This window comes from Haemaphysalis longicornis, unplaced genomic scaffold (assembly GCF_048455015.1).
Source record: "Haemaphysalis longicornis isolate Haplotype H1 unplaced genomic scaffold, Haemaphysalis longicornis Haplotype H1 scaffold_6, whole genome shotgun sequence".
Classification (NCBI taxonomy): Eukaryota; Metazoa; Arthropoda; class Arachnida; order Ixodida; family Ixodidae; genus Haemaphysalis; species Haemaphysalis longicornis.
The window spans coordinates 190,072,548-190,086,701 of NW_027526407.1; the positions used below are offsets into that span (position 1 = coordinate 190,072,548).

The window sequence follows — 14,154 nt, forward strand, 5'->3', positions numbered from 1 at the left end:
GCATAAAGCTGACTTTTGTGTTCTGGTTTATCCACTATGACAACGACACAACTAGTTTATTTGCTTTACCTGTGTGCTGTATTTCTTGTGGAAAAATTCTGTGCATTGCTTTTACATTGGTTTGAGGCCATTAAACACCCTGAAAATTGGATCGTTCTACTAAGAATATTCTCTGGCCGCTTTATATTTTTATTGTGAACGCCATAAAAGGCTGAGTTTCTTCATTTTTCTTCTATTGGTTTCTGTAGGGCTACCTCCATTTTTTGCAATTTCCGTTGAAAAAAACTATGCATTTCGTGTCAAGCAAAAACTATATCGTGTATCAGAGCACCCAACGTGGTGCTTAGGTAATTCAGTGTGCCTAATGAAACCATAAAATACAGGATAGTATTAGTTTGCAGCATACTTATACCACACTATTAATATTTTGTACTGTGTATGGTGGGATCAATATTGGGGTGCAACAAAAAATAAACTTAGGTTCTGGTCATTGAGTATGAAAACCGTCGCGTTGGCTTTTCTATGCTGCGTTTTTATTGCAGCAACCTAGCGGCGTTTTTGCTTTGTGGATAAGGATCTACCACCTCTCATTGTAGGACGAGTTTGCCGCGCTTCCTCTAGCCCTCAGAACACTGGGTGAAATAGACGCCGGAGAAGAGTGATGCAAGGCTCATGTGTAGACGATGCATTTATATGTGCAGCAATGATGCTTACATTCTACTGTTCAGTAGGGTACAATTAGCTAAGTCTCAGACAGTTAAATAGTAAAAAAACCCCTGCAGCACTGGAAGTGCATTTGATAAATGTTGAACGGGATGCAGATAGATGTTCTGTTGTTTCTGCCTAATCGCACAGAGAAATTTCACTAGTAGTGATAATTTTAGAGTGCTTCAGAAATATACTAGGATGTTGCATGTTCAATACAATAAGGAAAAGTTCGCCCAAAAAATAGTTCACGTATGTTTTGTGTTTAAAAGGATCATTAGTCTGGGAAACATCCCATGCCACAACAGAGGCGGTGATGAAAACCAGTTTTCACTGGTGACGAATTTCGCCACATTTACGCTTACGGCGAAGTGTACGCAGGAGAAAGACAGGCGTTTTTGTAATAAAAAGTAGATCGTATACTTCAATACTAAAGATTCCGTTTCAGTACCTCTGAGCACACGTGGAGATGTGCTAAGAAGTCTTATGCTAATTACTCCTGCCATAATTGTTTTGTAAGAGGTGTTTCTAATCTTTGTAAAACGATATGCTGCTCAATTAAATTCACGTAACGCGTGTCTGGTGGAGCAGTGTGTGACTAAAAAAATCCATTTCGTAGTTTCGCGTCTTGCGACAACATTGTTCATATCGCCACTTTCAGATAAAAATAGCACAAAAGACAAATCTGAAAGCAGCCTGTTGGAAGATCTGTAATTCTATATGAATCAAAGGAGGTTGAAGTCCTACCAACTAACGTCATCTTAGGGGTTGCGGTGTTTTGAATTTTCTTTGCACCGGCCTTCTCTGCTTTCGACTGTAGTCGCCTTCTCAAGAAAGCTGCCTTGCTTGCTTGCGAAGAAATAAAATGAGGTTTACAAGGAAACAAAAAAGGTATGTTATATCGTGCAATACTCAGGGGACGGTGCTCCTAGAAACATGTTATCGTATTACTAGGGTATAAGGCAGAGTTTGCTAACTTACTCTTCACCGTTAAAAAAGCAGTGGGCGGCCGTCAGGACGACTGTTTTCGATATTATGCTGCCGCCACAGTATACGTATCTCACTGGTCTATGCGACAGTGAAACCACGAGTTCAAGTTGCACCTGCAAAAAGAAACAAATTGGCAGTCGTAACATGAAAGTAAGTGAAAATATGAACAGTAAATGCGGAACGTCAATAAAAACGTGTTAAAGAGTTATTCCCGCTTGCACAAGCGCCACAAGGCTGTAGAAACTGCAAATAGAGGGGGTCGACCTCGCCTATCTGCAAACTAAAAACGAGTACCAGAAAAGATGGAGTAGCTGGTTTCCAGCAGTGCATAAAACCTCCAATAACAATTTAAAGCAAATAAAACTCGTCGTCAAACAAGCCCGGTTTTTATTGCCAATTGCCAAAGAATAGGCCACGGCACGTTCCTAGCATGGCTAGTGGTCACCCAAAACTGTCCCCTGGACTTTACGCTCCGCCAAATTGTCGCGGTCACTTATCGGTAAAGCCCGCTTATGTCACCTCCCTTCAATATTCAGTGGTTACAGTTCTGAGGGAAGGAAAAATCCTACTAAACAACAAATGCTACTGTGGGTATTCCGTCTCGGTCAGTCTTTCTTCTTGTTGGATATTTCGTATAGATCGGATCTTGTGTCTCTGTTTATCTTGTCAGTGTATGTTGAGGCTCGATAAGATCTACTGTCTCGGTAGACCTTTTGTCTCTATGCATATTCAGGTACGATTGAACCTTCCTTCTTGGCAAATGTTTGATGTTGAGGCTCTTGGTAATATACGAACATAGAAAGTACTCTACAATGACCTGGAATACATATTTAAGCAAAGTATTAGCGACAAATTCTGCGTTTAAGATGCAAATATATACCTTCGAATAAATAAACAATAATTTGTGTTAAATTTGCCTCCGATATTAGGCTGCAAACAGGATGAGGACCGCTGTATCTGAACAGCACCGTGACTGAGATGAAATGGCTAACTTACGAAATATAGGCTATCGATCTCTTATCGACTGGACAGCGGTCAACACAAGAATTTTTGCGCATGCCCTGAGTGATTGTTTATGGCCATATGTGAAAGCCCGTGGCTCGGGAAGGGGGTGACAAATATGTGTGGTGGGAATATGGTGGATCAAGCAAGGAAAGCAGGACCCAGACGTCCGGTTCTCGTGGTGGTCACGGAACACTCAAGGTCGAGCACGCGAGCGCTGTTGATCTTCTTCTTTTGATCGTGCCACGCCCCCTGCCTTCGCTAGTCTCAACTACCCATTCCACCTTTGTTTTCTACACACTCTCCGGTCCACCAAGAAGTCTAAGGGTTGCCTTCAAGGAAGTAAAGCCGTTGAATGGGCCGCCTGATTTCTTGACCAGTTGATAGGCGGAGTACACAGGTGCGGGCGATTCTGTGACGTCCGGGTAGCAACTTGGCCACACGGCCGAGTCTCCAAAGTGTTGGGGCGTATCCTTCATCGTGTACTACATCCACGTCTCCGACTGCGAGTTGGTGTAACGGATGTGAGAGCGCTTCGTTAGCGGACCGCAGAAGAAGCAGGTATTCATTCTGCCATCTTTGCCATAGGTGCTCTGTGACGTTCTGTCGGTTCCTCGAACGGCGTGTCAACTCGGAGCTTGTCGTCGATCGCTCGAATAGCCCGACGTTACGGGAGAGGCACGTGATCGGCTTGCCGAGCTAGAAGTGAGCCGGTGTAATGGGATGAGATCCGTCGGCATCCGTGGTCAGGTACGTCAAGGGCCGGCAGGTGATAACTGCCTCCACTTCAGACAACGTGGTGGCCACTTCCTCAGCGGTCATGGAGTTGCGTCCAAGGGTACGTCTCAGCGTCTCTTTTGTGTTCCGAATCACTTGTTCCCACCAACCGCCCCACCAGGGTGTCTTTCTCTACGCTAAATTGCCACACAATGCGCTGTCCGCTGCAGAAATCTTGGAGTGTGGCGTTGGTGAGGGAGTGGAAAGAATTCGCACAGTGTTTAAAAGCAAGGGCGTTAGCATGTATACCGTGGCAGGTATTCGGCGGTGAGCGATGAAGCACCTGAACGAGAGCAAGAAACTTGATGCTGTCATCCTCGTCGTCAATTCCAGGTGCAGAGCCCGCGTGACGCCGCACGAGAATACGGCGACGTATGCTTTGACTTTGGAAGGGTCGTTGGTACGGAAGTACAGAGAACCGCAGAAGTCGAAGCCCACAATAGAGAACTGGCTCGTTTCCGTTATGTCATCACGTTGTAATGGTGGCGTCGGTGCTGTTTCCGGTGTCAGCCTGCGCCTTCGGCACGACAACCACTGGTGGACGGCTTTCCTCACAGTCTGGCGTGCTCGAAGGATCCAATAGCCCTGGCGGATCTCCGTGAGCGTGGCTTTGTTCCAGCGTGCAACAGGCGCTCTTGGGTTGTCAGAATAAGCAGCCAGGTTAAAGCAATAATTCCTCGCAGAATGATCGGATCTCGCCCTTTGAAAGAAGATTGTAAGAAGTGTAGTCGTCCCCCCAAGCGGATAACGCCAGGGGAGTCCAAAAAGGGATGTAGACAAAGCAGTCGGGAAGCCCCTACACCAAGCTGGCTGTTGGATAGAGCTTCTCGGTCTTGGGAAAATGCTTCCTGCTGTACCTGGAGAATCCAGTATAGTTCAGCTTCTTGGACTTCGTTAGCAACCAGTGTCCCGTCATCGACGGCCGTTGCGGTGAAGCGTTATTTACGAAGCGTCGAACGCAGGCCATAACTCTAAGTAGCCGTGAGTAGCGGCTGTAATCTGAAATGTCGCAAAGTGGTTCCGGTGGTGAAGACCTGTCCGGGCAAGATGACGCCAAGGCTGGTGACGGGTCGATGAAGTCAGCGACTTCCTGGGGCTGGTTCAATGCCACAGGCTTTCTGGGTGGGCGATCCATGATGGTTCATGCCACCAAAGCTCTGAGGTTATGAGGACTGTTGCCCTTATTCGGCGTGTAATGAGGTCGGCAGGATTGTCCTTGCTGCTGCAATGCCTCTATCTGCATCCCTTAACCAGGGCGCTGGATCTCTTCGACGCGATTCTGGACGAAGGGTGGCCACAGGCTAGGTTCCCCGCATATCCAGTGCAGAGCAATCTGCGCGTCCGACCAGAAGAACGCACGTGTAGCTTATAGGCTAGGAACTCGAATTAGGTACTTGTGAAGGCGCGCTGCGAAGAGGCAGGCCAAGAGCTCGAGGCGAAGCAACGTCGTCGCCTTAATAGGGGCCAACCGATCGTAGCTGATCAGCAGATTTGCCTCAAATGGGTCACCATGTGCGGAGCGTTGGAAGACATGGACGCCTGTGCCATATGCTCGCGCGATAGCGTCCGCGAAGAAGTGGATTTCGATGGACTCCTCCGGGTAACCTTGGTGGTCTTATACGTTTCGTGGCAAACAAAGGTGTTGCAGCTCGGTCAGTTCGGAGCACCATGCGTTCGCGGCGGTGAGTTAATCACGTCGTAGAGCACTGTCCCATGGGTGCCGCAGCTTCCATAAATCTTGAAATATAACCTTTCCCCGGACCGCGAATGGTGCCAAGAAGCCTAGCGGATGGCACATTCTTGAAAATCTTTGTAGCAGGAATCGCTTGGTGGTGGGCTTGGTGTTGATAAACGCAGCCACGTTTCCTGTGCTGATGAGCAGCGTCTCGTCAATGCCGTTCCAGCTCACCCCGAGAACTTTCATTGTGATGGCGTCGCCACCTTTCTCCTCAAAAGCGAGCTTATCTCTTATGAACAAGTCCAGCAGGGACGAGATGTTGGAAGCCCGTTTTCGGAGCTCCATCCCAAGTTCGGCCCTTACAGCCCTTGCTTCCGAATATAGCTGATGAGCTTGGTCGACGTTGTCCATGCTAATGATGAGGTCGTCGACACAAAAAGACTCTCGCAAGATGGCGACAGTGTCCGAAAACTTTTGTGAGACTCGACAATGATGGTGTAAAGTGGCGGCGAGCAAAAAGGAACTCGACCTCGCACCAAAAAGAACCCGTGTCATTCGCCACTTCACTACTGGAGGAAAGAGCACCTTCGGTGTAGGAAGACGCTCGACCCACAAAAAACGTAGCGCGCCCCTGACCTGTTCCCGAACAATCATCTGGAGGTAGGCCATTTTTATATCTGCGACCCTGAACACGGGATAGCTCCTGAATTGAAGAATGAGCCTTAGCAGGTCCGCATGCAACTTTGGCCTATTACAGAGGATGCTGTTCAGCGAAGTTTGCCCCGAAACATGTGATGATACATTGGTAAACCACCCTCAGTTTGTTTGTAACGGCGTCCCGACGAACCACACCATGATGCGGCATGTAGTACCTGGTTGTCGATCATTGGTCGCCGTCATGCTCGGGAACTCGTTCGGCGTGGCCGTCGTTGAAATACGTACGGATTGCGTTGTCGTACAGCTACAGCTGCTCAGGCTGACCACGAAAGCGCTGCATCTGCACACGCAAACGCTGTTCTGCGAGTTTATAGTTGTCAGCACTGGCGTCCAGCCCTGGCTCCTGGATTATGAGTGGAGCCTCACACCGCGCGCCATTCTTCCTCACGTCACTCTCGAATTGCTCTACGGCCACGCGGTCTAGTACTGACGCATCATGTCGTTCTTTGATCCCGATAGCATATAGTCGCCACAGAGACGATTACTCGTTATCTGTTGCTGCGCACCCAGTGAAGGCTCCATCAGGCCAGGAATACAGCACTAGATAATCCCGAAGTACAGCCAGATTCTTCGGAGTGTGCACACTGGAGAGTACCTTCGAACAGTGTTTCGACGGTGGTCAGATGCGGAGTAAGCCGTAACATGTTCCCCGAGGTAACTTGCCCATAAAAATCTTACACAATTAGGATGCTGATGTGGTCGTGTATGTAAGCCGAAGCGGGCGAAGTGTCAGCAGCGAAAACTCCATGGTCGTGCATTAGTCTCAGCGTATCATCGGTGACACGCTCAGACCGGTGACACGCTCATCGGTGACACTCTCATCGATCGATGTCATCACCGAGCATGTCATCGGTGTCATCGTAACGACGCAGATACTTGGGACCTCCAATGCGTCGATGGCCACCTGCTTGCCGTTGTTCTGCTGGCCACCGTGACTGACGCGCGAGGCTACTTCTCAGCTGCTGCATGGTGGCTCTTGCCGAATGTGACCAGCTTGAGGTCCTCAACGCCTTCAACGGAGCAGCCCAGAGCGTGGAAAACGTCCCGCCGAAGGAAAGTCCGCTGGCAGCCCGTGTCTAGCAGAACCCTCGCCAGAAGCTCATTATTGGGACCCGTCGCCCATGCGCGGCAAGTCTGCACGTAATCTCCAATGGGCCGTGTGAGTATAGTTGACGCATAAACACTGAAGATGCCGCGTGGGACGGTTTTGGCACTGTGGGCGGGCCCCCTTGACCAGCCGAGTTGGCAGACCTTGCAGCGTGCGCGGAACCTGGCTGAGGCACGTCGCACAGTGACGTTAGATGCCAGCGTGAACAGCGGCTGCAGGGAAACGTTCTAACAGTCTGGCAAGCACGTGCAACGTGATTCTGCTTGCCGCACCGGAAGCAATGTCTTCCGGCTTGCTGTCGCTGTCGCTTCTCCTCTGGTGGCACATTCGCGGTGCTTCGCGTGATCCAATGGCCTCGCCAGTCAAAAAGGGGGCAACAGTCACGACGAGGTGGCAGCGATGACTTCGCATTTAGCGCTGCGGCTGACGGTGGAGAAAACGCCTCATGCGGTGTCGGCCGGGGTGCTGGAGGGCGTCGAACCTGAGGGCCGGTGCTATCCATGTGCCCTTCTTCCTGAATTTCCACCAGAATACGGAGAAAATCCAAGATCTCCTGAACTTGCGTGGCATCACCGGTAACCTCATTCCCGGATGAATCATTCATCCGTTGTGAGTAAAGAAGAGCGATGTCATGCGGCAACGCCTTCAGCAGGACCCGGCGGATTACGACGGTGTACCGGTCGGGAGCGATGCCTAGGGCCTCCAAAGCGTTTAACCGAACGCCGATGTCGTCATGCAATCGCAGCAGGCCCGCGACGTCCGCAAAGGTTTTGACCGGAGTTATGGCGAGGAGCGCATCGACATGATCCGCCATCATTAGGTCTCTGCGGCCAAAACGGTGCTTAAGGATCTTGACCGCAGCGTCGTATCCATCCTCAGCAAGGCTGATGCCCTCAATAGCGGTCTTATCGGGGCCGGTAATGTACGAGTTAAGGTTTTTGTCGATTTTTGTCAAGTGTAATCGATTTTTGTGAAGTGTTGGTTTGCATGAATGGTGTCGTTAAATTGTTCCTAGAATCCTTGCCAATCGCGACGGTCCCCACAGAATGGTGCAATCTGCAGCTTGGGGAGGGCTACGCGGGGAATAGGCATGGCGGGAGGAGCCATGGATTCGCTCACCCTTCGATTTTGCGTATGTACACCCGCAGCGGAGCTCGAGGGACCGGAGACCCCAGAAGGCGAGGATCGGGCGGTGTGCACGCGGGCCCGAATTTCGCAAATGCTGTGCTCGTAGTCCGATGCTGTGGCGTAGTCCGCCTGAAAGGCCTTGTCCGAGAGTTGAGCCTGGAACTTGGCGTCCAGGGCGCGCAGCTCTGTCTGCTTCTAAGTAAGTAGGGTGACGTAGCCCTCAATTCGAGTCTCGGGGGCAGCGGGGTCCTCGAGGAGAGCGTCAAGCGCGGCGATCGCCTTCGTGACGGCGGCACGCAGAGACCCACGAACTCGGCGTTCGTGCTACATGAAGGAAGGAACCGCGAGCCTGGGCGAGTTTTCGGCACAAGCGTATGGAGGATCAAGCGAGGAAAGCAGGACCCAGACGTCTGGTTATCATGGTGGTCACGGAACACTCAAGCTCGAGCAAGCGAGCGCGGCCGATCTTCTTCTTCTGATCGTGCCACGCCCCCAGCCTTCGCTTCTGTAAACCACACATTCCACCTTTATTTTCTACAGGTATTTCAAAGTCTTTTTTGTTGTTTTTGGTTTGTGTAGCGTAGGTTGCCTTTTTTGCGTCCTCTGTTGTTAACATAAGTGCTTGCTTCAATAAACCAGTAGTTCCAAGTTAACACTGTGTCCTTGCGCGTTCTTTCTGTCCTTCGTCCTTTCATTGCGCTATATATCCATTGAGGAAGAAGCTGGCTTGTGCGAAAACGGTACGAAAAAACGAGCACCAATTCCTACGTTGAATGTTGTGTTGGAGTGATTTATCGAATACCTCTTTGATGTGGCAAACTATACGTGAAAGAAACTGGAAGATGGGCCAATGGGCGTTTTCTATAGCATAAACATTCCATTCAGAAAAGCGCATGGGGGCATCGTCTTCATTGTCATCGTCATCGGCGAAATCATCGAGGGTGCGTGAATCGTGTCTGGCCGCCCAAGACCAACCGCTACCTGTACTCGACGACGTCCCCGCACCGTGTTTCCATTCTGTGACTATCTGACTCAGAGCTGCCAAGATCCGAACACATGTGACCAAACCACAACGATGTGTCCCCAGCCGTGTGGTCAGACGTGGTTGCAGCCTTCACCGGTTCGTCGTTATCTTTGGGAGATCGCTGCTATGGTTCGATGTTCACCAAACCCATCAACTTTATCCATGGCGGCAAGCGGTTCTTTCTCCTGTATTTTTCAGCATTACTCATCTGCGTCACCATACTAATCGCGACGCAGCTTCGACAGTCGCCCTCGACCAGGGGGTGATGTCAAGGGACACATGGGTGTCCAATTGTCAACAGCCGCATCACAAAACTTAAGCGACGACGACGAAGCCAGTGCTGTCGGACCCTGCGCCGGCTGCCTGAACGCCACCATGTAAATACCTTAAATAAAATGTTCGCCTTCCTAATGGTGCATCACGTATATTCTGCCGCCACTTTGCAATGTATATATTTATTGTAAGACGGAAGCAGACTGGAGCAAGGGGACGGCAATTACAAGGCACGCCTCTTTACTCAGCTCGCAGGGAACCTGGTGACTCTGCAGAACGAGGCCCGAATATGATGATTGTCAAAAAATGGTGATCATATAGAGTATGTACAGGTGAGGGATTGTCTGACTAGCGAACAGCAATTAAATCAGTCCATGAGTCCTCTTATGAACCAATACACCAATAAACGCTCACACTTTCCCGCCCTCGCTGTGAAGCGGCCGCCTGGACGCTTGTTAAGGGGCATGCTGTGTAAAACACTTCACGCGAGAAACATGCACGACTTCAGTTCCACGTCTGCGACGATCGTTGAAGGCAACGGGAGGAGACACTATATAGTTTACGGGTGCAGTTTGCTCAATGGCGGTGTATGGGCCAATATAGCGGCTCAGCATCTTCTCGCACAAGCCCTGCGATCATGTCGAAGTCCACAAAAGCACTTCTTCGACAGGATTAAAATTGATGTTGCGGTGCTCGGCATCATAATGGGCTTTTCGCTCTTGCTGCATTGCTTCAGTGTGGAGGTGGGCTGTGTGTCGACAGTAGTTAATCTGGGAGATGTAGTGGTCAGAAAACGGGGTAATAGGAGAGACCCGTGCAGATAAGAAAGCGGTATCAATAAAAAAGGAAGGGGAACGGCCCAAAACCAGGAAAAATGGGGAGTTGCTAGTGGTGCGCTCAATTTCTGTATGTTACGCAAATGTTACAAACGAAAGAATGTGGCTCAAGGTGGTGTGGTCTGGTTTGATATACAAAGAAAGCATGTCGGAGAGAGTCTGGTGAAAGCGTTCAGTGGGGCCGTTCTTCTGAGGATAATACCTGCTGGTTGTTTTACGAACCGTATTTGCCTCTTGAAGTAGTTCTGACAAAATCCGGGACAAGACCTTGCCGCGGTCACCTAAAAGGACACGGGGTGTTCCGTTTGGCAAGTTTGCAGATGAAAATCCGTGAATTTCCTGGGCGCAGCCACAATGTACAGGGGCTCTCCCGGCGTACCTGGTTAGATTGTGGACAGCCATCAAACTCCAGCGATAGCCGTTTGGTGTGTTGGGAAGTAGGCCCTACAGGTCAAAGCCCAAAATTTCGAAGGGCGCCGAAGGACAAAATCCCGGTTGTAGCAAGCCGGCTGGCGGAGTCGTAGCGCATTTTCGGTGCGGGCATTGCATGAAGAAATATACTTCGCGACACTTGTCGACATGCAAGACCCAAAGAAGCCACAACGAATGCGGCCGTGGGTTTTGTAAAACCGGAGATGGCCTGCTGTCCGATTATCGGGAAATGCCACTAAAACAGCTGGGCGTAGCTCCCGCGGTAGCAAAGGGATCCACCTGTCCTGTAGGGTGGTGGCTGTAACGGTGCACAACGATGTTTTCAAGCCGGAAGTTCTGGAGTTGGCAACATAACTGGCGGTTGGGAGTTCACGCGGAGCCCTCTATCCGGCCAATTATTGTTGGACAAAAAGTATTGTCGTGCTGGATGGCAGGGAGACTAATTTCATCAACCGTGGAGTAACCTTTGGGCGCAATGGGTCAAACAGGCCTGCTTGCCGGTGAGACGCAGAGGGGCGATTGTGATAAGGGACAGCCTTAGTAGGCATCTGCATCCAAATGATTTCTGCCGGGATTGCACGTGATGGGAAAATTTAACTGTTGTAGATGAAGAACCCTACGGCTGAGGCTGCCGGACAGGTTCTTCAATGTCGATAACCAGTACAATGCGTGATGGTCAGTTACGACAATGAAATGTAGACCGTACAAGTTAGGGCGGAACGTTTCGATGGTCCACTCAACCGCAAGGTATTCCTGCTCCGTGGTTGCATAGTTTTGTTCTGCCGATGTCAGTGTGCGGTTGGCATAGGCGACCACTCGCTCCTTTTTGCACGCGAGTTGCAACAAGACTGCACCGATGCCTAGAGCACTGGTGTGAGTGTGTAGAACTGTTGGTGCAGCTTCATCGAAGTGGCAAAGCCGCAGGCTCAACGTGAGGGCGTTTTTCAGCGCTTGTAAAGCCCGTTCGCAATCGTCACTCCAAGACGAGAACGCAAGAGGTTCTTTAGAGGAGAAGCAACTCTTGCAAAACTCTGTAAAAAATGGCGGAAGTACTGTGCCACTCCGAGGAAACTGCAAAGGTCTTTCTGCTGTATTGCGCGCGGAAAATTTAAAACGGCCGAAATCTTCTCAGGGTCTGGCTGTATTACGGTTTTGCTCACAATGTGTCCTAACACCTTTATCGATTTGCTGGCAAAGGTGCACTTTTTTGTATTATTCTGGAGTCCGGCATTTGAGAGACACGTCAGAACCTCTTTGAGACATTGGAAATGTTGCTCAAACGTGGTTAACCTCCTCAGACCTTTTGTCCCCCCACAGGGACATCGGTTCACAGGCGACGAAAACTACAACGGCTGTTGCAGCGGAGAAAACCAATGTCCCTCTAGGAGGACAAGGTCTGTGGCGCCATCTACCTTGAGCTCGGCGAAATTTCTCTTTCCCGCTGGGAGAAAACGTGGCGGCAATCAGCGCCAGCACTTTTTATGCGAGACGGCGAGGTAAGTCGCTTTATCGTTGTTCATAACGCTTTTAATTTAAACAAATTGCAACGGAGTGTAAAGGTTTAATGCCTGGAGAACACATTGACACAGTTTCGAGAAAAACATTGACTTTATTGGGACCTTCGAAGCTAATTAAATTTAGTGTCCTCGCACAGGGACATTGGGTTCATGTGAGTGTTTATTTTGAAGTCAGATGGCCGACTAGCACATTCTTTTTTTATGAAGGTTTACCAGTGGGGATTTAAGTCTAACTTCCCTTTGCTTTGTAATTTCAGGCTTTTCCACCAAGAAGGCAGACGAAGTATTGCAATCAATTTGCGACCGGGAAACTTCCGATATTTCGGACTCCGAGAATGAAGACGACGTCGACGACGAGAATGCCGCGTATGATTCCGACACTGAGGAGTATGCTGGTTCATCTGCTGAGAGTGACGACGACGGCTCCAGCGGCGCAAGCATTTCGCAAAGGCGTCCTCTGTGGAAGGCAGCAAATTCTTCACCAGCAAACAATGTGCCTGTTCTCGAGACGGGGTGTGTTTTTTCGGAAACTAGATTGGAGTTCTCGCCTGCCGACTACTACAAGCAGTACGTAGATGACAACATGCTCGAAAAAATGGCCGAGAAAACTAACCAGAGAATTCTGAGAGAGCGTGGAATCATATCTAAAATCACTGGTCAGGAAGTTAAACAGTTTCTGGGTTGTTCCATGCTGATGGGAGTTATTGGCTATCCAAGAATACAATTTTTTTGGAAGAAGGGCCTGGCTGTTAACTCAGTAGTGGACACCATGCCACTGGATCGTTTTTTCTTACTGCGATCTAACCTGTGCTGCCAACTTGACGATGACGTCAGTGATGACGACAAGAAGAGCGAGAGACTTTGGAAGGTTGCGCCTTTCGTTGAGATGGTGCGAAAGGGCTGCTTGGGCTTGGAAAGGCCTAACTGCTTCTGTGTGGATGAACAAGTCATCCCATTTTCAGGACGCTGTCCTATGAAGCAGTATATCCCTAACAAACCAAATCCTATGGGCCTGAAAAACTTTGTTCTCGCAGGAAAGGACGGGTTGATTTATAATTTTGCAATTTACAAAGGCAGAGAGACGTTTCCAGACTTTGGCCTTGCGTATCGGGCAACTCAGTCTTGAAGCTCGTTGAGACAGTGCCTGCGTGCTTAACGCTTTACTGTGACCGTTGGTTTTCTTAGGTCGGTTTGATGGATGAGCTCATGAAGAAGGGCATTTTTGGCACCGGCACTCTGATGAAGAACAGAATGCCAAAAGAGGCCCATTTCACAAAATACAAGGATTTGTTGAAGAAACCTCGGGGCACTTCGGAGCAGCGACTGCGACAAGACAGCACGCTTGCTTGCACAAAATGGGTCGACAAAAATCCCATTGTGATGCTGTCGGCTGCCTTTGGAGTGGAGCCTGAAGATAAGTGCAAAAGATGGTGCAAGAAAGACTAGACGTTTCTGGATGTCCCGCGCCCATCCGTTATCAGAAACTACAATGCAAATATGGGTGGTGTTGACTTAGCTGACAGAATGCTCTCCCTGTATGCTCAAAGGAGCCGCACAAACAGGTGGATACTGCGTACAATTCTTCACATGTCTGATCTGGCTTGCGTAAACAGCTGGCTTCAGTACAGAGCAGACAAGAAGGCAGAGGGCGTCCAAAGAAAAAGCATTCTGGACTACCTTGATTTCAAGCTTTCCGTGGCAGAAGCATTGATATGGCAGAAGGTGATCGCAACTCGTCAAGACGACGAAGATGACGTAGACATCCCGCCAAGGAAGAGGCCAAAAGCTCTGCCATCAGAAAATTTCCGCAAAACAGACGCACTTCATTTGCCAATGAAGGACGACCTGCCAAATGGAGCAAGGTGCCGGAACGCTGGATGCAGCATGAAGACACGTCACAGATGTGCTCGGTGCGACGTGTACCTTTGCATAGAAGTTGGCAGAAACTGCTTCTATGAATTCCATTC

General features: G+C 49.7%; 1 long non-coding RNA gene across 1 annotated transcript in view; it reads right to left on the reverse strand.

Moving 5' to 3' along the window:
• LOC144142132 (uncharacterized) overlaps positions 1-14,154 on the reverse strand; it is a 151,199-nt gene that overhangs the window by 72,240 nt on the left and 64,805 nt on the right. The window contains exon 3 of the long non-coding RNA XR_013316851.1: positions 1,687-1,808. This is a non-coding gene — a long non-coding RNA (uncharacterized LOC144142132). The remainder of the gene's footprint in view (positions 1-1,686; positions 1,809-14,154) is intronic.